We start from the raw sequence: 23,980 nt of genomic DNA on the forward strand, positions 1-23,980 counted from the left end.
ATGGTTATTATAATAATAAGGCGATTATAAAAATTCCCCTCACAAATGTAAAAAAATTCCCTGGAAATCAATTTGTGGGGGCAAAGTTCATTTCTGACATTGTTAATCATCTTTTTTTTTTAAAGAAACCCTGATTTGTTTTTCTCAGTTGGAAATAAAGAGACAGCAAGACCCAGGGAGCAATATCTGAGCTAACAAGCTCCTCTTCGACATCAACTCTTCATGGTGGTAACAGATGTTGACTCCATAGAGGTGACAAGAAACAACTCCCGGCAATCACTGTTTTAACACTAACGCGTTTCGCACTACAGGACGAGACAGATAAAGTTCCAAATCACACAAAAAGGCGAATCCACAGTGCCTGAGAAGTAATAGTCCTTTTTCACAGTTTGAAGGTGTCAATTTGATTGGCTCCACAATGGAGAGTGCACTAAAGGCAGCAAATAGACTATTGTGTAGAGCGGAAACTGTTTATATTTCAGGTTAACCCATTTCTGCATCTACTCGTATTATTTCCTGTGTAGAGGCACGGATGGCTGATAAAATATAATGGATGGTGCCTGCTTGCTATTGTGGGGTCTTCAAGACACTATGTATTGAAACAGGTACAGATAAAAGGTATCTTTACGACTAGAAATTCAGACACAGCACAGCAGTGATGAAAAATGCTGCAGTTACTAAACTAGTTAAGCTTTCAATAATTTAAGTACTGTATTTACAGTGCAATTGGATGCATTTTAAATGTGTTTGGTTCACAAATGAGAAGAACCAAAGATACTGTATGTTTGCAGGGTAATTTTGCAATCTATGACCTATTTGCATTTCGAGCCCCTCGCTCTTCAACAGGCCAGGAGTCGGATTTATAACTGGCAGTGGTTTTAATTAAGAATTTGTTGGCCTTTTCCCTTCAAAAGGAGATGAAGCAGCCAGCTGCTATTTTCCCTTATTTTAATCTTGAAAGCACTGCCTTGTAGCTTTCATTCCTACTTCTCTTCATGTTGTGGAAATCCATCTCTTCTATCAGAAGAGTATAGTGGGTAGAGACGAAATGCTCATTATGACTGACTTAGCATTAGTATTATATATCGATGAAGACAGTCATAATGCAACTGCAACATTGCCGATGCTGTTTGGGTCTTTGGTGTCCAGTCACAAGGGAAAGCTTGCACCATCTTCATGCAGAGCATGTTCCAGAACTCAGAACTCTAAATGGAAATATTAAATTCTGGTCATTACAGGATTTGCTCACATTTCTTGTGCTTGGTAGATGCTGCATGGGTCTTTGATGCTTAATCAAACAGGAAACAAGCTACGATAGTTTTGCAGAGTAGAACTCATTAGTAAGCAGTTTAGCAGACAGATTTAAAACTTGAACAGACAAATATGGTCCCACAGTATTTAATATTTATATCTTTAGGCCTAACATCTACAAAACATTGTTTGAGGACTGTAAAGACCGTAAAATATGCTGACATAATCAAGTTCCACTAAAAGGTACTTTTTTATTTTGTTTAAAAACACATTTTGTCTCATAACAAACCAGTTTTAAAAGAAAAAAAGTCTAGGCAGCAAAGAATATAATCAATAAAACTGTTTACTTTTAAAACTTCACTGTGATTGATTAAAGTAATCTAAAAAATGCAGTAAATTAAATTTTGGAAAAGGAGAAGGTTCCTTTCTAAGTCAAATTATGTCTGGCAAGCATTAAAGGATTCTTTAAACTCTGTAGATGTAGTTATATACAAAAATAAATATTTTTGTTCATAAATATATAGAATACTAATCTCTAAGGTGATGCATTATGTGACACTTGGTCTTATGAACAGAAAATGAATGTTATAAACAAAAAGTCTCTTTCACTCATCTAGAAACTAAGGCATCTTCCTTTGGGAAAGTGTCTTTGATTCAAAAAGCAGGAAGATGGCATTTCAAACTAAATCTGTCAGAAACATTGTGACTTAAATAATGGAGGAAAAAATTATGTGGGGTTTGCAGAGAAAAAAAGGCAGGAATGTGTCCAGGGAGAGACTACTGAGGTGATTTTACTGAAAATAGTAAAAACAATATTTGCCAATAAAAGAATACTGAGCAATGGCCAATAAAAAATCATCTTCATGTGGCATAGTATGGATACGTAGATTATTAAACAATAACCTAAACATATCTCCAAGTGACCCACTGCAGCCTGCACAAAATAATTGCAACACACACTGGCAACTGAGGCATATTAGCTTGTTTATTTCATGGGTAGATTTGCCACATGCTCTCAACAGATGTCATTATGAACCTTAGGAGGCTACAAAATGACTTTCAAGTGCAAAACATGTTTTGTTTGTTCAGGTTCAGCTTCTGAGTTCCCATCTCAAGATATTTAGTGTCTTAATATGACTAATTTCTGTATCTATCAGCTTTGGTCTTGAACATCACAGAGTGCTGGAACATGCTGTAATTAGATTGGAAGCAGCCCACAAACACATTACGGCTAGGAACGAGAGCCAAAGACTAAAATTTGCAAGACTTACTTGGGCCTTTATGTATTCTCATGGTCTGATTTTTTCAGTGGTGTTATCACTGTGTTTTGGCAAGCCAATAATTTTATGTTACTCTTCGCTGCCATCCAGACATGCTGTTGCTTAAATCCTTTTCACCTTCAGATATGACAGAGCTTAAAGTGATGTTAATTAATAAGACAATAGACAAGATTTATTTGATGTACAGATAATAGATTAGGTGGCAAAAAAAACTATGGACGATTTAAGCGTTGGTAGTCAAATACGTTAAAATATGCAACAGATTGCACAAGCTGTTTTTTTTGTCACTGACATAATATTATAGTTTTGCTTATTATTTTAGTTATTTTACTTTTTTAAATTAGTATATTTACATTTTAATTGTGTGTTTTGACATTTGTATGATTTTTAAAATATATCTAGTAGTTTTTATTAATATTCAGTTTAATTATTTTCAGTTATTTTAATACTTAAAATTAAAGGAGACCTACTATGCCCCTTTTTACAATATGTAATATAAGTCTCAGATGTCCCCAAAAATACCCTACAGATCATTTATATCATCATTTTGAAATGCCCATTTTGATTGGAAGCAGAAACATGCTGTTTTCATGCATGTCTTCCTGCCCCCTTTTCCAGAATAGGAGTGTCCCTTTACAACTCGTACTTCAGATACTTGCTTTGGTTTCAATTATCATGTCTATCATCCTGAAATCATGTGTTAACCCTATTAATTTAAACTTCTGATACAGGACTTTCTAAGCACACACATCCGAAGCACGTGCACAGAAAGTGGCTGCCACACAGCATGTGAGTACTAAACTAAGTTCTCTTTCATGTCTTATTGCGCTTAAACTATCAAATACACACAAGTTTATTTTAAAGACACACAGGAGTTACAAAAACAGTCAGTTATCTCTGTGAAACTAGCAGCTAGGAAAGAAATAGCATGTTTATATTAGATCTGTGTGGCAGCCGTGCAGATTAAGAGGCGGTAATATTATAATAAGGCCCTCTTAACACAACACTGAGGGAGCGAAATCTGACATGCTGTTTTTTTCACATGCTTGCAGAAAAGGTTTACCAAAACAAAGTTACTGGGTTGTCCTTTTTCAAGATTTCTGGCTTGGTAGATGCACTTGGGACCCGATTATAACACTTTTTATTTCTAGGTAATGAGAATAACCCCTAAACATAAGTACTACAACAAATACGCTACGTACAATACATAAGCAGCACATTAGGCGTTTATTGAGGTGAAAACTGTAATCTTTAATTTTATTTCAAGTAATGAAACTGTTTTTATAGTTTCATTTATGTTTCAAGTTAATGATAACCCTGACATGCACAAACAAAAGCGTACTGCTCTGTTTTGTTATGTTTAAATGCATGCACACGCACACAAACACACATACACGGTGCTCTGGGAACTGAAGCATGTCTCACACATCCTGTCTGCAAAAATCTGTCCTGGACACTCACAAGGGTGACTGCCAGCTTTTACCCAAGAACAGCAGGGCCTTCCTCTCTTTCTTTCTCTCTCATATTTACCCAATCTCCCAAAAATCAAGCCTCGACAAAACAGATTAAGCAACACAAGAAAATGAACCTGCACTTTTTATTCACCATAAATAAATCCTACTGCTCTATGAAATCAAAATCATATAATTAAAGGTCATCGGATACAAAACTAACTTTTACATGTTGTTTGAACATTAATGTGTGTTGACAGTTTGTGTACACAACCACCCTACAATGATAAAAATCCACCCAGTGGTATTTTTTTAATCTTTAAAAATGATATCCCCTTTTTAAAATCAGGCCATTCTCAGCTTGTTTTCGACACAGACAGAGGACGCTCCCACAATAGTTGATCATGAGCACCATACCACACCGAGCTGAAACAGATCTGATCGCCACTGTGTCGACTCGGGTGCAGGGGAAGACAAGAATGTCTGTTGTTGGATGTAATAATGAACATAGCAGTCGTCATTTACTCCCGACATCTGAGCTGCTGAAGACGCAGAGGATAACGTTACTTTTGTTTTTAAAAGGAAAGCACCAATCCCGATCTGCGTCTATGTTAACATCTATGTTTGTGCAAATCATTCCTGATGCAGCTTAACCCACAGCAGAAGGGAGTATAAGGGTTTTTATGCATCTTTGCAAATGGCCTTTCTTAACAATGTGCTTGTTGGCAAGTTTCGCTGCTAAATGCGGCTAAACACGGCTAAAGTAAACATTACGGCTCATCATCCCAGGCAGAGAGGGGCGGGGCGAGCAGAGCTCATTTGCATTTAGAGGACCATGCAATAAAATTAGTTGATTTTTTGCAGAGCTGATTTTGACAAGGTAAAAGGGTGTTTTTGTACACTACTATTGAGAATTTTTACCCCAAATATATTATAGACTTTTCATTAAGACCCTAAAGAATTATATGAACTTGTGGAAAATGGGCATCCGATGGCCCTTTTAACATAAAAGGAAAGGTAACAACATTGATTCTAAAATATCCAGAACACGCAAAACTGCTGCATGACATTACACAATGAGATTTCACAGCTACCCAGTGTGTAATGTGAAAATGTGCATGCACTGAAGCTATCGTCCACTTTACTGCATTATAAGGTGCCGTATCTAATAGCAAGACAGTTTAAGGCAGTCATAGCCAGAGTGAAAGATAAAAGAATGACTGCTGCTCTTATAAGCTTTCCGACCAGCATTGTGAGCCAACAAAAATGCCCTTTGCCGCATATGTTAATAGAGCTGAAAGCCGTTTCACTGCTCAAAACAGCCCCACCAGGCTTTACAAAGGATGAATTCCAGCATCCTCACACCCACATGGGTGAAAGAGCCCTTCTCGCTCGATTATCTCTCCCAGTCAATTGCGCGTAAGAGCTTTTTTTCTTTCCTGCGGCCTAAATATAAATGGAGGTGCATTGCTATCGTGTTGGTCTGAACTGGACAGTGACTAGTCGATGTTTTTATGTCAGTACACAATGTGATTGGAGCAAACAGCTCTGCGGAGAGAGAGAGAGAGATGAGTCACTGAACGGATGACAGAGGTCAGCACGGTGGGAGGATGAGGAGTGCTGAGTGATGAAGGTGAGAAACAGCTTGGTTAATGGAGGACTAACGCCCCCGTTAGTCGTGCTACGCTAATACCAGCAGAGATTGTGTGTGCGTGCATTTGTTTGAATGTGCTCCAGCTGACGCAGCTCACCGTGTGCAATCTGACAGCATTTATTTTTTGCTTTTGCTGTTGCTGTTGCAAAAAGACTCCTTTGAAATGGTTGGTTAGCTTATTAGGCTCACACTGCAGGAAGTCTGCCAAACCTATCTAACACCTATCCAAACACCCCATCCAGAACACATCGCAAACATTTCCAAGAGGAAAGAAAGTCACAAATGACACCTCTTTAATATCGCAGTCATTTCTCCAAGACAGGAAGAGGGTTCAAATAGATATCAAATTGAGACATTTGCCTTTCTCATTTATCCACAGTAATCTTGTGTCTCAGAAGAGATCTCAACAATTTCTCAAAGATTATATCAAAAACTCCAACAAAAACTCAGAGATTTTGATCTAAGCTGAAACAGCTATCCCGGTTGAAAAATACAGCACATGCTGGTTAGGAATGTTTTAAAGCATGGCTGCTGGTTTAAGCTGATCCTTAGCTGGTCATGAGCAGGAGCTAGTTGCATAGGACCAGCACATGACCAGCTAAGGACCATCTTAAACCAGCTCAAACCGGCAGCAATGCTTCAAAACATACCTAATGCTGTCCATATTCATTTTATACCTCTTACTTGCTACTGTTACTGGATATCAACAGCTGTATCATTCATATTCAGCTGTATTACTCCACATGATTAAAGTTGATGGCTAAATGAAACATAAATCCATTACTCCGTTAAGTCTCTTGAGCTTAGAAAAAGCATCCTCTAAGCAATAAAGTTTTTCTCTTGGTTACAACAAACATAATTACCAACTACATATCATCAACTGCCTAAATAGCTATTCACACAGGACATGTTCAATTACAATAAAACTCTTTTGCAAATGTATTTCTTCAGCTACTGTCATATGTAACTGATTTTGAACCTTAAAGGGACCCAAAAATGAAAATTCTGTCATTAATTACTCTCCCTCATGTCATTCCTAACCAGTAAGATCTTCATTCATCTTCAGAACACAAATTCAGATATTTTTGATGAAATTCGAGAGTTTTCTGACCCTGCATAAACAGCAAAGCACCTGACACATTCAAGGCCCAGAAAGGTAGTAAGCAGAGTTAATGTTTTTTTTTTTGCCAACAAAACAAGACTCATTTTGAATGACAAAAACTATGACAAAAATGTTAGGTAAGGACAATTTGGAAAGAGATTCATTTAGAACGAATTTGCTGCTTGGTTAGGAGGTTAGATGCGTACATATGCAAACTGTAAGCTGGCATACATTTGCTGTTTGTCTCATAAAATGTTAAAAAATGTCAATATCTGGGAGTAAGAAAAGAGCAGACATGTGGATACATTTGATGACGCAAAAGAGAACTTAATTCGGTCCATTTTTCTGAGCACACACATCCAAGCAATGCCTCTCACCTAGCACCCAAGTACTTTTTCGCCTCTCATGAACAGAGAAATAGACACAAAATTATGTTGAATTGTCAGTTTTGACAAGTATTCACGTAAGCACAATTGGTTACATCTTAGGTGAATGTAAACAGTTGGGAGAATATCAGATGTGTATCAGTACATTGCATCCATGCATTTGGTTTTAAAGGGACAGCAGTCTAATTTAGTTGCTATTGTCTGAGTCTTTGATGTTTCTGAAGCATCAAAAGAAAGACAGAAAATCACTCACTGCTCTTGACTGAATCACTTTAGGAGCTCTAATAATGACTGATCTAAATTTATGCATATAAATAAATATGTCTGCTTGAAAGAATGAAGAATATGCTAAACAAGTTGTTATAAAGAATGCAAAATTAATAGCCTATATAACCATTGGCATTTTATTGAAAATAAGTCCATGTTCTTGTTTCTTTATGAGAAGTGGTTTCATTTCATTTTAATATAAAGACATGTTGCGTGTCACAGCAGTTAAATCTGTGTCTATCATGATAAAACCTTAATATCAAACCTATATAACGAGTTGGGTAATTTTAGAGAAATACTAGACTAAAACTAAAACAATTTAGATGACTAAAATATGACTAAAACTAAATAGTATTTTAGTCAAAAGACTATCACTAAGACTAAATCCAATTTTTTTGTCAAAATTAACACTGGTAGTAAGAATATCATTAAAACATTCCATGTGACATCTATTTAGTGAAGCTACATTTGGAAAGCTACTTTTTGTGAAAAACAAAACAAAAATAACGTCTTTATTCAACAATTTTTTCTTTTCCATATTAGTCTTTGACGCGCATTCACGAGAGTACCACGATGCATGTATGTGCATTCCTCTGCTTGCGAACAAGGCGCCAAAACCTCTTGCATTTCATCAAAAATAATTTGTGTAATGAAATGAACGAAGGTCATATGGGTTTGGAACGACATGAGGGTGAGTAATAAATGACAGAATTTTCATTTTTGGGTGAACTAATCAGTGCAGGAATCATCAGACTGATAACATTTGAGTTTGTAAATCTATTTGACTACTCCTTTGGAGGAAAACTTGACTTTAAAGACATTTTCAGCTCACAACTTGCAACATAATTTCTTATCTGTGGTGCTGTAGATTCAATAATGGCAGAGTGCCATTAAAATCCAGTGTAGAAACCACTAGATCATGGTACAAGACACTTATCTTTCAAACAGTGAGATGCATCACAACACTCAAAGACTTCCATCTAGTGCAGGTTTACATAAAAAGCGCATCCCCTAATGTGTCACTACAAAGCAGTGCCATTCTTGTCATCCATTTTTGTGTTTAAAGCCTGTTGTAAAATAGCTCCGCTGCAGGTGAGGAGTGGCCATCATTTCACAGCACGGATCCCACCCAAGCAATATATAGAAAAAAAATCTCAAGTTTAAGCCCTTCACTCCTCACACACTAATCTGACCATTCTACTCCGCTATTGTTTGTTGCCTTGGTTACAAAGTCCCTCAATGGCATTTCACTCTACAGTTCCAGTAAATCAGCGAGCAAAAAAAAAAAGAAAACGCACATGGTTTGGGAGCATGATGTTATACAAGGCTAAATTTAGGAGCCGCCTGTACCAGTACTCCAGCACAGAATTAGGAGGGGAAAAAAAGGAAATGTCTCGCTTTTTTATCTAAGATCAGGCAGTTAAAATAGAACATTTACATGGACAGGCACATGAAGATGAGGTCTTTGTGTGGGTAACTAGAAGCACAGCGAACCACGTGAATGAAAGCCTTCTGAATTAGAGCTTTCAAATACGCTTGGAAGTATTTGACGACATATCCCACGCACACTCAATTCATCTGTTGGATATGTTCTGCCTGACGAAGTCGACTACATCTCTGGAAATCAATGAAACTGCTCCTTCTCACTACATAATCTGTCTCATCCCTCTTTGAATTAATCACCTGGTATAAAAATGAAGCATTGATTAATACTAATAGCCACAGAACTGCTACAGAGAGACATTCGTCTAAAGATCACTCAACATAGTGTTTCCTCTATTTCTTCATGCTTTGAAATTAAAAAGTGTAAAAAAAATGTATATGGACCATTCTACAGATTTGGTTCAAAGACAGAGTTGGAAACGTCTTGGATATTATACTCATATCACACTTATCTAGTAATTGTGCATGTTTTGGAACATTTGTTCTCTTCCCAAATCTGTCACTACCGTAACAGTAATATTTAATTTAATGAGAAGGGTTATATTGACCTATTAAGACTCCTTACATCTTCCCTATATTTTTATTTATATATTTTTATATATTTTATTTAAAAGTTTTCAGAGATGAATCAATAGCAATTACAATTTTAACCATATTTCAAGTGTGATTTATGAAATTTGTTGTATTTTAAATCCAGTTTTTCTTTCATAACATCTTAGTGGATAATTCAGTATTCTTTATTTTTGACAAAACATCCCATGTTTTGGTCGTGACTGCACATTTTCAGTAGCAATTACAGAATTACAGAATTTTAACCCACACACTAAAACACTACTAAAACATACAAAAAACTGTATTTACATTTTGCTTATTTCCCCCAAATAAAGGATTGTGTTCACTTTTGTTAATACCGAAACAATATTGACATATTTTCAGTCGACATTGTTATGATAGTGACAATTTTTATGGGATAACACCCCCAAAAAACAAAGATGTCACTAACGAAACTTTCGGTTTCGGTAGTGATTTTAGACACTTTTGAACCTAGCTCAAAGATGCTAATCAGCACATGGTTAGCAAGCACAGTTGTGAACAGTTGTACACGTATAAAAACTAAATGTTATGGAATAACTCCCAAAAAGTGTGTTTAATTATGGAAAAATGGTGTTCAGTAGTGGCATTCTTTGAAGTTACACACAAATTGTCATACTTTTGAACACATTTACCTCAAAATGATGTCTACTCATCATGTAGCTATGAAAGTGGGGTACACAGGATTATTTCCTGATAATAAATGTAGGGCTGTAGTTAAAATAAGTCTCAGCCAATGAACTAAAACATACACTGTTTCTGTAGTGACATGAAAATGCGGCACATTTTTTACATAAAGAAAATTTTTTTTTTTTAACTATACTTAAAAAAAAAACATTTTTAATTAAATGCAAAAATTCTTTACATTTTTTTACAAGTTGAAATTTAGTAGTTAGGGTTTGGGACAGCCAAGTGCCAATTGCAAGTACCCAATACATTGGCTGATGAAATGATTTTAGTAAACATCTAAGATTTGAATACTTAAATGCTTTTTAAATGTGTTTTTTGGTTTTGGAACAGCACTTTGCATTAATTCTGTATATGGCCCATATATACATATATAGTAAAATTTCAAACGGGATTTTTGGGGAACCTGTTCAGTCTAGCTTTTGGTTTTGAAAAAGGTTACACTCATATTTTGCACTTATCTTGTGCATGCTACACTTACTGTTTACAAAGAGTTGGCACAATCGTATTACTACTGAAGAGGAACATGAAATTGGCTTTGACCCATCTAGTGCAGAAGGTCTTCTTAAACAGTCGTAAAAGTGAAACTCAGGCACTTCATTCAGCTTTTACACACTAGGGTGGGCTGTAACTCCATCAACCACGTGTACAAATACGCTACCTATCAGAGCTCAAAGAGATTGCTCTTTATTGATCTCTACATAGACATTCATGCAAACACAGGCCAGGCAAGACTCCAGTCCTGGCAGTTTTAATTAAATGGATTTTACCCTGTCCTTCACCTGAAAGTGTGACACTCTGGCCACTGGATCATCCAGTGCTGTTGCACTGTGTCCCTCTGCAAATATAATTAAATCACAGCATCTGTTGACAGCCAACTTCACAAAAACCGAGTAAAGACAGGCAATAACTTACATGGACATTTTAATGTGTTGCTCGCTGTCAATCAAAGAATATTTTTATTGGGGTAGAAACCGAGAAAGAGCATGTAAGACACCTTGAGCTTGGTATAAATCTGATGTCAAAAATGCTGCAGAATAAAAAACTGTGCCCTTGAGACAACATCAGAGGAGCATCCAAAACACAAATGGATTAAAAAGACTTTCCGTTTCATAAAAATAACACCACACATAGCAAAACATAGCTGTTACAGCTTGTCTTATTATGCATTTCTTTCGCTGTAGTTATCTGACTTAAATTGACAATGATGGATGTGTTCAGATAATGAAATGTTACACCGCACAATAAAAAAAGTTAAAAAATCATGTGAGAAAAGATGTGGCGCTCAGATGATGTTGTGAAACATGGGAATAAAGTCATCATAATTCCTCATACAAATGATTCAGAGAGATGAAAATGTCTTCAGTGGCAGCATGAATCAATGCGGAGGTGAAATATTAATCAATTTTTGATTTAAAATTCCCCTTCAAATTCGCTATTTATGGGCGCTATCAGCTGGAGTGGAGCTTTGAAGTTGCCTCATGCCACAAGTAACCCTTTCAGCGGAGAGCCGAGCTTCAGCTATGTTTTACTATTATTTTGTCTCTGAGAAAGTCTTGACGTCATTGTACACTGAAAATGAAAGCATCTATTCCCTTCAGTCAACACATCTGAGCGCCTAGATATATTTATTCTTCTTTTCACTATTGGAGAAAGGAATGGTCTGCCAAAAGATGACTGACACACTTGTGGTAACGGACCATTTTGAACACATCACTCTGTCCCCGGAAGCGGCAAAAAGCCTGCAGCCAAAAAAAAAAAACCAAATCTTTCAGCTGGGACATATTCAATAGTATAAAAGTAGCTTAAATCTTATGTCCTGATCAGTGGTGCAGAGCTGAACAGGATCATTCTCTTAATAAAACATGCCAAAACTATAGTGTACAATAATTGCAACAATGGCTAAAGTAAAATCTTTGACCTCTTGTAGTCTCTCCCCATGAGAAACAGTGCTGCCAGTGATGATGGCTCCTTAAATCATAAAGAACAAGAAAATGGAACCATCTAATCTCTATTAACGTCACACAACCAAAGCTGGCGCACTTTGTTTCAGTGACTTTTATGCATTTGACTCAATGAAGCTTTACGCCACTTCATTCCCAACGCCATTAGCAGAATGCTAATTAATCATCACTTATGCTTATTACTTCGAGCTCTAGAAGAAATATATAGTAAATACAAGTTAGCTAAGGATCTCTGGGTTGTACTAAAGCTAGCATGCTCTTTGCCAAGAGAAGTTACTTTACACACAATCATTCAGTGAGACAAAATATTGCTGCTTCCTCCAGTTATGCTGATGACATTTTCAGCTGGTGTGAATTTTTTTAGTACCTCCACCAGATCAATATACTCTTAGAGACACAGAGTGAGAGAGGCTCACCCTGGTTGTTATCTCCCAGGAAAGGTCAAAGGGATGCAAACACAGTGCCCCAGGGGTCAGTTACCTATTGACTGAGGTCTTCAACACTAATGGCCTACAAAGAAATACACAAATGAGTGTGCTGGTTCCTGACAGCTGGAGATGCGAAAACAAATATTAGCTAGTACTGCATGAACTTATGGCATAATTTACAGTTTTAAAGCTGAAGACGTCAAGACTGTTGTCTTTTCTTTTTTTCAGAAGTGACTACAGGGATAAAAGTTATGGTTAAACTTAAACAGGTCAGTTAAGGCTGCTCTGTGACTTAACATTTTATGTAAAGGATCAATGCTACATTAGCTCAGCAGCTGATTACACAGGACATGTTCTCAAGAACAGTGAGAGTTCAAGACAGTGAGACACTGTGCAGCAGAATGGAACCGAACAATGACAAGATGAATTTTTTAATTTGTAAAAATGCTGCTTATGCCGCACAAGTCATTCTCATTGAATGTTTACATTAGGGGTGCCCAATCCTGTTCCTGGAGATCTACTATCCAACCCTCCAACCCTGATTAAACACACCTGAACCAGCTAATTAATCTCTTAGGTAGCACTTGATATTTACAGACAGCTGCGTTGGAGCAGGGCTGGAACTAAAGTCTGCAGGTAGGTAGTAGGGTTGTGCCGATAGACGATAGTATCGTGTATCGACGATAGTCAGAGATATCGCCTGTTGCTAATGCTTTGACGATAGTTAGACGATTATTATTATTATCCGTCAACAAAGAACTTATCATTAGCAATGCAGCACAGAGAGTCTGTTCTAGGATGCTTCAGAAACTTGCCGCGGTATAAACACACGCATAGAGAGGCCACAGCGCCTTAACGCACCTCGTGCAGTGAAAATGGGAGATTTTCATCATACAGTACGATGGTAGATTCTAAAGGGAGTGTTATATTATATTAGCAGTGCAGTCATTAGGATAACAGAGGTAGTAAAACCTGGTTCAGGCTGAATTAATTACGATGTATCATAATCAGTCTGTAGCCTATATAGTAAACATAAACAGTCATCTCAGTAACGTCTATAGGCGTTAATTAGAATTACGATGCGATCAGATGACGCTAAACATACGCACGTGAATTACACGCGCATCTCTTCTCCGCATTCAATATGAACTGAATTACAACATCACCTGATGATAACGGTCAGACATACAGCGGTAACATTATCGCAATATGACGGGAAAGAAAGATTCATTCATTTACATTCTGGCACGCACATTTACAACTCACTCACTGACGATAGTAGAGAATGAAACCGAAAGTAACTTGAACAACTCCGGCAGAATTACAGTCAGCGCTCTGTACACGCACAGCTTAATCATATGCCAAAAGAAAGTCTACCTTTACAAAACGAATAAGGAATTTAGTACATAGATAATTAATTAAATTAGCACGATAGTATCGTGTATCGGCGATCTCTCAGGCTGACGATAGGGCGATATGAAAATTGAGCATATCGCCCAACACTAGTAGGTAGATCTCCAGGAATAGGATCGGGCACCCCTGGTTTACATTATATATTTAAAAAATATATATTTAAAAAAACTAGGGCTGTCAGTCTACTAAAAATTTTAATCTAATTAATCACAAACTAAATTTGGTTGTGAAAATCCCATTAAAAGATTATATAAAGCTATTATTGTGTTAAATGAGAAAATAGCAAGTAGACATTGCAAGTAGTAGCTTAAGGAAAAAAACTTTTTCAAAAAAATTTGATTCAACATAAAATGTATTACACATAAACATTTAGGCTGCAACGGCCTAACGTAAACTAAGGAAAATAAAAGAAGTTCATTTGGGTAACATCTTAGTATTTTTTGTTCATACAATGAAACTCATTAGTAACCAAAACAGCTTTGTTACCAACAGTTTTCAAAATACCTTCTTTTAAGTTCCTCAGAATTAAAATTTCTGGGTGAACCATCCCCTTTAGGTTTTTATTTTTATTTATTTACTTTATTTATTATTTTTAATGAAACGATACTCTAAATAAGGTGGCGATAAATGTCTTTGAAAGTCATTCATTTGATTTGTTAACGGCAGATTCATTCTCTTTATATAAATAGGCTTTTGAATCAAATTGGTTCACACGATTCGTTCAAAACGTGGATTCATTCAGAAACAAAACACTGCTGTGTTGCTTGGAGACACCCAACAGTTCTGCTATGGAGTCACCACAGGCAATTATGAAATATAATATGACATACAGATCTGGGGGCGGGGGCAACATGTTAACGGCATTAAAATATTTTTATTACGTTATTTTTTTAATAACTAATTAATTAAGGTAACGCGTTAAACTGACAGCCCTAAAAAGAACACATTCTGTGTGAACGGCCTTGTAGCAATGCAATGTTCATGTCTTTCTTTCTTTTTGAGAAAAACATTTAGGATTTTTCTCCATATAGTAGACTTCAATGAGAACTAACAGGTTGAAGGTACAAACTGCAGTTTCAATGCAGCTTCAAAGGGCTCTACACGATCCCAGTCAGATTCAGAATGTTTATTGTCACTGAACTTACATCCAACGAAATTATGTGGGTAGGGGACGTATCAGATATTAAACTGATAAGAACAGATACTACACTTGATCTTAGCCAAAAGGCAGAGAAACAGCTGGGATTGTGTAGAGGCCCTTGGAGGTTGCACTTAGGGATGCTCATATTGACCGTTTAACCGTTAACCGACAGTAAGAATTTTAACCGATTATTACTATCAGTTAAACGGTTTAAAAGGGTTTTTTCTATTTTATTTTATTTTTTACGTTTGCTGCATGGTGAAATAAATAATGCTATTTGTAAGTTATCTGTTTACTCACGTGCGCATGTCGACACGTGCAGTGTGGCTGTACAGACATATTTCGCTTCACCTTTACCAAAGAGTATTTGCCTTTACTTAGTAAACTGATGTAGTATATGCAACTCAATGGCAAGTGGCGATATTGGGTTATTAGAGAGTGAATGCGTGAGCGAATGTATTCAAATTCTGAATAAATTACAGTCTAGAAAGTACGCAATAGGCGCTCCCGTTACAGTCACTGGAAAGCTGTCACTCATCCTAGAGTAGTTCGCAATCTCATAAAGTTATTAAAAAGTAATAAAATAACCTTTACACTGCACACTTAATCTCTTATTTATATAATGCCTACACTTTCTTTGTTTTAATGAAAGAGTTCGCGAAAGTGTAGAAATCAGCAAAACTGAAACCGGCACTTTGAGTGGTGAGTGGATTGAAACATAGCCTCCTCTGATTGGCCACAGTGATAATCAAATCAACATATATGTCTGTGATTGGCTATTGCTGAATGCTGTAAAACACGCGCTTCTCCACACCATATGACAGTGGATGAAAAGTCCTGAACCGCAAATTGAAAGGATTTTTGTGATGGTGTTTTTGTCGTGGATCTAACAGTTAACAGGCAGCGGTCCAGTCTATCCGTACAGCATGTCGACATGTTAAAAACTAGGCACACTGAGGTATAGGCTGGCCTGCTATATATTTTTATGTCCGACGGGAAGAACAAGACCGGCACCGTTCTTCAAAGCGCCAGTGTGTTTTAGTTTTGTCATCTTAATTAGATAGTTATTTAATTTATATATTCAGTGTAGGCCTATATGTTTTATTTATTTTATTTTATTCAGATTTTCTCTGTTCAGAAGCGCTGCTGATGCGTGATAATTTGAGTATATGTCAATACAGTTTTTGTTGTTGCTCTGTATGCTGCTGTTTGCACGTTAAAATAAATCATTTGCTTGTATTTTTAATGTATCATCACAGATACTTGTGCATTCTATTTTTATTTTAAACTAATTTATTATTCTAATTTTATCAGTTAACGGTTAATGTTCGGATAACGAGCAGCGGTGGTCGGTCAGGAAAATTAACCGAAATGAGCATCCCTAGTTGCACTGAAACTGCAATTTGGACCTTGCATTTGGATTCCTTAGAGATGAAAAAAGCAATGTCAGACCTTACACAGAGGCAAAATTTTTGAGCAATTCAATAAATCAACCAAGTTTTCAACTGAATGGAGTCATTCTGAAAGATTCTGAGCAGAAATCTCAACAAACATACGTTTGGTCAACTGGAATGGCCTTATTGGAATACAATCAGTCAGACCACAAAACTCACTCAGAAGCTGTGACTTAGTGGTCAACCTAAGACATGAATCTTGCAGCATTTCCTGATCCCATTCCCCCTCTTCACTATATATGATTCCCAGCTCTCTATACCATTCCTATCAATAAAAGTGTCAACATTTAATTTACTTGAAGGCAGTGTTCACAATGCAATAGCCGTACAAACCTTTTGCATACTGATGACATGGTTCCCCAGCATTCGCAGTCCCATAATTCAGATTACAGTTCAATATCCTTCAAAAGTGTAAAAATATTTCTGTCATGTGTCAAAAGTTAAAATCCATCTCTTTGGGGGAAATAATAGTGAATTACTTTTTTCTAGCAGAAGACCTCATAAAAAGGCAAGGATCTACATGAAAAAGATATGGGACCTCACTTCATTACCAGTGGACTTAAATGAATAGTTGACCCAAAAATTAAAATCTGCTGAAAATGTTCTCATCTGCAGGCCATCCAAGATGAGTTCTGTTTCAAAACAGATTTGCAAAAATTTAACATTGTATAATTCTGAATGGGTGCCATCAGAATGAAAGTCCAAACAGCTGAAAAAAAAAATCACAATAATACAGCTTGTAAAGTAAAAAAAAAAAAACTGCATGTTTTTAAGAAACAAATCCATATAAAACATCCCCACTGGCCAAAATGCCAGTGCATAATCTATAATAACAGTTCATCCAGTGAAAAAGTCCATTCTCTGCTATCCTCTCACATCAAAATCTCGGCGCTCCCGCGAGTTTAAAAAAAAAAAAACTCATGGAGTAACAGCACAGAGAAGTGTACTAAGCTCAAAGCATGTTGACCAACTTCTGTTTTTGAACAAAAATCTTAAGTCATAGGATAAAGCTAGCATTACCAAGAGTATCCTCAGGTTATTGTTCTGTTGCTGCAGTGATTTTTGTTCAACCTGCCTTTTTGAGGACAAACCTGGTTTAGCCAAACCTGATTTTAAAAATCCATCCTGTTATGAGGTAGATTTGTTGTTGTGCCAAATGTTAAAGCAAGATGTAGCATTTAAGTGATTTCATAGTGAAATATGTTATGGCAGTACATGGTGTCACAAAAAAAGAATTATAAGAAGATTTAATAAGAAGTTAAGAATAATAATAAGAAGATTTTGTGCTTGTGTGAGCTCAGACTGTACCCTTGGAAAGTTAAATGTTGACTTGTGGTAATTTCCAGATTAATACAATTTGTGTACAATTAATCAGAGCACTTAAATTTGCAAATATTTAAGCAAAATGGACTTTGTTATAATGCACTTTTGTCTTTAATAAATTGAAGAAAAATGCAGAGTTCTGTTTGTTGAGTAAATGTGTTCAGCATTAACTAACTGGCTCTGGCCCATGTATTTTTATTGAATTGTATCGAATCGTGTCACATTGTATCAAATCGTATCGAGACAGCTCTGTATCTAGGTACGTATCGAATCGTGACCTGTGTATCGAGGTATGTATCGTATCGCCAGGTTCTCCAAGGTATACAGCCCTAGATGGCACCCATTCACTGCAAAGGATCCATTGGTGAGCAAGTGACGCAATGCTAAATTTCTCCAAAACTGTTCAGGTGAAGAAACAAACTCATCTACACCCTAGATTGCCCGAGGGTGAGTAAATGCTCAGCAAATTTTCATTTTGGGGTGGGCTATTCCTAATAAATGTGCTCACAGTCTGTAAAATAGGGTACATGCAATCTATTTAAAACAATACACAATACAATTATTCATGTCAAAGAACACTGATTAAGCAGCACGCACAAGCTGAGTGACAAAAGGGGTCAACAGTTTCCCACAAGCGCTTGCAAAAGACCACCTGAGACACAGCAATAGACCCCATATGCTCTTAAGAGCTAAACCAACATCTGCACAAATTCTCAAAGAAACAATCCTGAAGGTGCTAAACCATCTATTAGTCTTTTTTTCACTCTTATTATAATCATACGTACTCTCCTACAACTAACAATGTCATTTCTAATTAGCTTGATATGCGCTGCCAGCAGTCCAGCTCTTGTTAAGCATGGACACAAGAGGATGCCTTCAAAATGTTATTGCAACTGTCCAGAGGCAGTATGAGAGACAGTTGTTCACATTACTAACTTCAGTTCTCAGCTCAAGGTCCAACAGTATGGAAGAACTCTGGTGTTTATGACTGGAGAAGCTTTTTTGATGCCAGTCACATTTCAGCACCATGGACAGCGGCAGTATCTGCACAGCCCACATAAAGCACTTAATTTGAATACTACAAACTTGAAGAATGCAAATTATGACCCAGACCTAATTGGTTTAATTCATAAGTGAGAAGACTAGTGATACATCCCATAGGAATACATAAGGAGTTCTGGTGAATGGCTAATAAGTGACCCTGGACCACAAAACCAGTCTTAAGTGACATATTTGTTGCAATAGTCAAAAAATTGTGTGGCTCAAAATGATTGATTTTTCATTTATGCAAAAAATCATTATATTAAGTAAAGATTATGTTTAATGAAGATATTTTATAAATTTCCTAATGTAAATATATCAAAACCTAATTTTTTTATTAATAATTTGCATTGCTAAGTACTTCATTTGGACAACTTTAAGGACGATTTTCTCAATATTTAGATTTTTTTGGCACCCTCAAATTCCAGATTTTCAAATAGATGTATCTCAGCCAAATATTGTCCTATCCTAACAAACCATACATCAATAGAAAGCTTATTTATTCAACTCTCAGATATTATGTTATATTTTATGGTCCAGGGTCACAAATATACTATTATCATGTGACACCTCTACATCACTTTTATGCAGCCACTAACTGACTCTTGCATATCACATTATGCAAAGTAAAACGACAATAATAAAGAACAAACATGCAAACACTATTTTATTTGCTATTATCATAATGATCTCAACACCACTTTAAATAATGATAACAGGAACAACATAATAATAGTTTACATTCATATTATGTGGAAACTAGATAAGGGCATCATAAATGAATTAATGAATAATTGGCATTGATGAATAACAGACCATATATGTTCAGGCAACTACTGAACAAACTGGTGAGATGGTTAAGTAAATGTGTCTAACACTTTAAAATATATTTGTATTAAAAAAAAGTGAATTGGGAGAGGGATATTTTTGTGTCAACAACTTATCATGCAGCATGAGAGAAAGACTCTCATGAAAAAACTTTTAATTATCATAAAGATAAAATGTGATGAATGTCCTTCTTCTCAAAGCAAACGGAGCTTTTACACACTGATTTTTTTAGTCTAGTAAGTAACTAGTGTATTATGAATGAATGCATGTGTCTATCATTCCCTAATGATGGCTGACAGTGTCACACGACTCTCCTTTCAACAAGTAGTCCAACGTTTATCCATTACTATTTTGCTTAATTGGTTGGACTCAAATGAGCAACTTCGTGTATAATAATCTTGTCAAAACGTCTAATAGGCTAATTACGAACAGGTTAAGCTACTAAAAGATATATTACGTGACTTTTCAATAGCATTGTTATTTAATATAACATTAAATAGATTATATTCCTGCATTTTAGGATAACAAGAAAACCATTTTGTTCAAAACAGGTATAGACGCATCACTCAGTAAAGCCGTCCGCAGCAGTGCGTCTTTCATGCAGCACATCTTATCAAATAAATATATATTTAAACATAGACTAACAGATTTATTAAGTTCAGTGTCTATTTTATAAATAGTACTTATGTAATTACACTGCGCGACAACATGAACACTCATATAAAGTGTGACCAAACCAGTGTATATTGTGTAACATTCATCATTTTTCAGCTCTTCAAAGTTATTACTTCTCGAACAAAGCCTACGAAAAGCTTTTCTTCGACGGATTTTACGCACTAATCCACTCCACACACTTCTCTTCTGTTCAACACGGTGTCACTAATACACAAAACTTACTTTTCCAGTCGTGAACAGACGTGAAATGTCCTCAAGTTCTCAGTCCAGAAGTCTTCTGGACGAAATGAACTTCTTGTCGGTGTCCGTTAAGTTTTGACGGCTATTCTCTGCACGGTAACGGTCGCAAATTCCGCGGATGCCTTCCCATCTGTTTCGCGCTGGCGGGTTTTTTCTCAGTAGCGAGAGGATGATGGAGATGAGCGCGCGCGAACGAGAGAGAGAAAGAGAGAGAGTGAGAGCAGCGCGCGTGAGAGAAATAATGCGCGCTAATGTGACAGGCGTTTGTAGGGGTGTGGCCATCTAATATCATAAGAGCAAACATTAAGAACATAACGTGTTCTATGAAGTTGTCCTGTTGCTGCTCACAAGAAGAAAAAAACACAGCAGCATACTCGTTTCTTTTAATTAGTTAATGAGGCAAATTACACATTTACAAAAGTGCTCTAGTTCCACTGGGCAAAGCTATATGAAATATGATAAAAGAAAACCTCTAGGCTACTTTATATCGTTCAAATGGATAAGTGAATAGTTTGTGGAAGAAAATAATATATTTGAATAGAGCACATGAAAGATTGTCCATTTGCGTATCATAATACAGACAAATTATGATTAAGGTATATGATATAATAAATATGATATGATTTAACATAACTAAATAACAGCAAAATAATTAACATTATTTGTCCAATGCACCATTGAAATAACTAATGAATAATTATGAACAATTAATACTATTTCTCCATAAATGTTCATTTAACTTGAATGAACTGAATGACTGAATACATGTAGAGGCTGGTTAAGTATAGGCATTGCAAAGTCAAATAAAATAAGAGTCAGGTACCAAGAAAACATAGGCTTTTTATAAATATGTCTAGAAAAAAAAAAAAATGGTTTATACACCCTAAAAAATGCTGGGTTGTTTTATTTTTTTTAACCCAAATGTAAATGTTGGGTTAACAAAATTACCCGTTGGGTCATTAATTGGGTTATTTTTTTTATTTTTTTTTTTCAAATGCTGGGTTCAGGTTGGTGGGTCATTTTTAATATTTTTACCGGGCTCTGAAAAATGCTGGGTTCAGCTTGTTAGGTCATTTTATATATATATATATATATATATATATATATATATATATATATATTTACCCAGGTGCTGGGTGTTTTTCTGTGCTCTAAAAAATGCTGGGTTCAGCTTGTTAGGTCATTTTTTATATTTTTACTCAGGTGCTGGGTGGTTTTTTGTGCTCTAAAAATGCTGGGTTAATTAATTTTTTAACCCAAATGCTGGGTTTAGCTTGTTGGGTCATTTTTAATATTTTTACCCAGGTGCTGGGTGGTTTTTTGTGCTCTAAAAATGCTGGGTTAATTTATTTTTTTAACCCAAATGCTGGGTTTAGCTTGTTGGAACATTTTTAATATTTTTACCCAGGTTCTGGGTAGTTTTTTGTGTGTTTTTTTTTTAAACCCAAATGCTGGGTTCCGCTTTTTGGGTCATTTTGGGTTATTTTAAATATTTTTACCCTGGCGCTGGGTTGTTTTTCTGTACTCTAAAAAAATGATAGGTTAATTTTTTTTAACTCAAATGCTGGGTTCAGGTTGCTGGGTCATATTTAATATTTACAGGTGCTGGGTAGTTTTTTTAACCCAAAATGCTGGGTTCATTTATTTAAACTCAAATGCTGTGTTCAGCATTTTTTATATTTTTACCCAGGTGCTGGGTAGTTTTTGGCACTGGGTTAATTTTTTTAACCTAAATGTTGGGTTCACCTTGTTGGGTCATTTTAGTGGGTTATTTTAAATAGTTTTATCCAGGCACTGGATAGTTTTTTTGTGCTCTAAAAATGCTGGTTTTAAACCCAAATGTTGGGTACACTCTAAAAAATGCTGGGTTAAATAAGCAACCCAACTTAGGTTATTTGGCAAGCCAGCGCTGGGTAAATATTGGACAGAACACATGCTGGGTTATTTTGACCTAGCTTGTTGGGTTAAATGTTTTTACCCAACATGCTGGGTTGTTTTATTCAAGTCAATTATTGTTTAAAAATTATTATATTGCTGCCTTAAAATGGGCTGGAAATTAAAAACCACACAGAAATATAGAGGAAACAGCAAAAGACAAACATTTATTATTAAGCAAGAACAATCATATAGCATAGTCTACAATATTTCAACTTGTTTAACAAGCATTTTAGAAATAAAAAAATGAACATTTAAAAGTAACTAATATTTTAATTTAAGTGTATTCAACCTGTCTCTGTAATCACTTTTCACTGAAATAGTGCTAATTCTTGAGCCGGCGTGTCACCGAAATCTGATTATTAAAATGATAAAACCCCTCACGCACATACCCAGTGCTGGGTTGGGTAAAACATTACATATTACATTGTATTCCTATCAAATTATTACTGTATAAATAGGAAAACAGTTGTTTTTAGAGTGTTTTTCATTTTCAGAGTGCACAAGTGTCAAATATGGGGAAAAAGGAACTCACTGTTAACAACTGATCATGCATCCCAGGAAAGACTTTTACACATCATAAGGAGAAAGTGTGATTAAGGTCTGGCACTTTCAACTCGAAACAAAGTAAAAAGTAACTGCATGCAAAGACAAGCTCTAAAGCACACAAATTGCTTATTTGTCTAACTGGTTTCTTTATGAATTAATGCATGTCATACACCTTGGACGTGGCCATTTGTAAATGTTATGGGTCTGGCTTCCGGTCTCATCCACATCTAGCTATTTTTAGCTGTACAAAACAACTTATTTTGTTGCTTGATGCAAATTGCATTATTTGAATGTATTATCTTAATTATGAGCACACTAGTTTGTAGTGTAAACAGTTATACAGTTTACTGTTGTTATTCTTCTTGCTATTTGCCTACAGCAGCTAATGAACCGGAATTCTTACCCATAGGTTTACTTCCACGTTAAAAAATAAGGTGGATACACAAAAGTATATTATCTAGTCACTTTACGATTTAAGATTAAATGAAACCATACTCCTACTCATTTCACTGTAAGGTTGAATTGAGTTTGAAGTGTTCAGAAGGATATACATTGGTTCACGATCTTACAGAGAACATTTCATGCCTCTTCATCCTCAGTGAAACAGCTGAGCAGAAGGGGTCGAACTCAGCCACCATGGAGAATTTGTTGTTGCAAACTACGTTCTTACTTGCGATAATAGTTTGCCCCTGAGGGTCTCAATGTCTAAAAGAATTAGTTGAAGCATAAGTGTATAGTGCCTGCTTGAGTGGCTTCTCATGTTCACCAAAATTCATCTCACATAGACAAAAAAAAAAATATGATAACACATATGAAGCATCTAGACTGAATCTACGTATGACTGATTTTTTTATCCATGCTATACAAAAAAATCTAG

At 35.9% G+C, this 23,980-nt stretch overlaps 1 protein-coding gene and 1 pseudogene across 1 annotated transcript in view; both read right to left on the minus strand.

Moving 5' to 3' along the window:
- camkvb (CaM kinase-like vesicle-associated b) overlaps positions 1–20,776 on the minus strand; it is a 54,091-nt gene extending 33,315 nt beyond the window's left edge. The window contains exon 1 of the mRNA XM_073826269.1: positions 20,602–20,776. The gene's annotated coding sequence lies outside the window, so the exon portion shown is untranslated. The remainder of the gene's footprint in view (positions 1–20,601) is intronic.
- On the minus strand, positions 14,938–15,157 carry LOC141294336 (U2 spliceosomal RNA; annotated as a pseudogene).
- Positions 20,777–23,980: the final 3,204 nt, after the last annotated feature.

Source organism: Garra rufa, chromosome 20, assembly GCF_049309525.1.
Source record: "Garra rufa chromosome 20, GarRuf1.0, whole genome shotgun sequence".
Classification (NCBI taxonomy): Eukaryota; Metazoa; Chordata; class Actinopteri; order Cypriniformes; family Cyprinidae; genus Garra; species Garra rufa.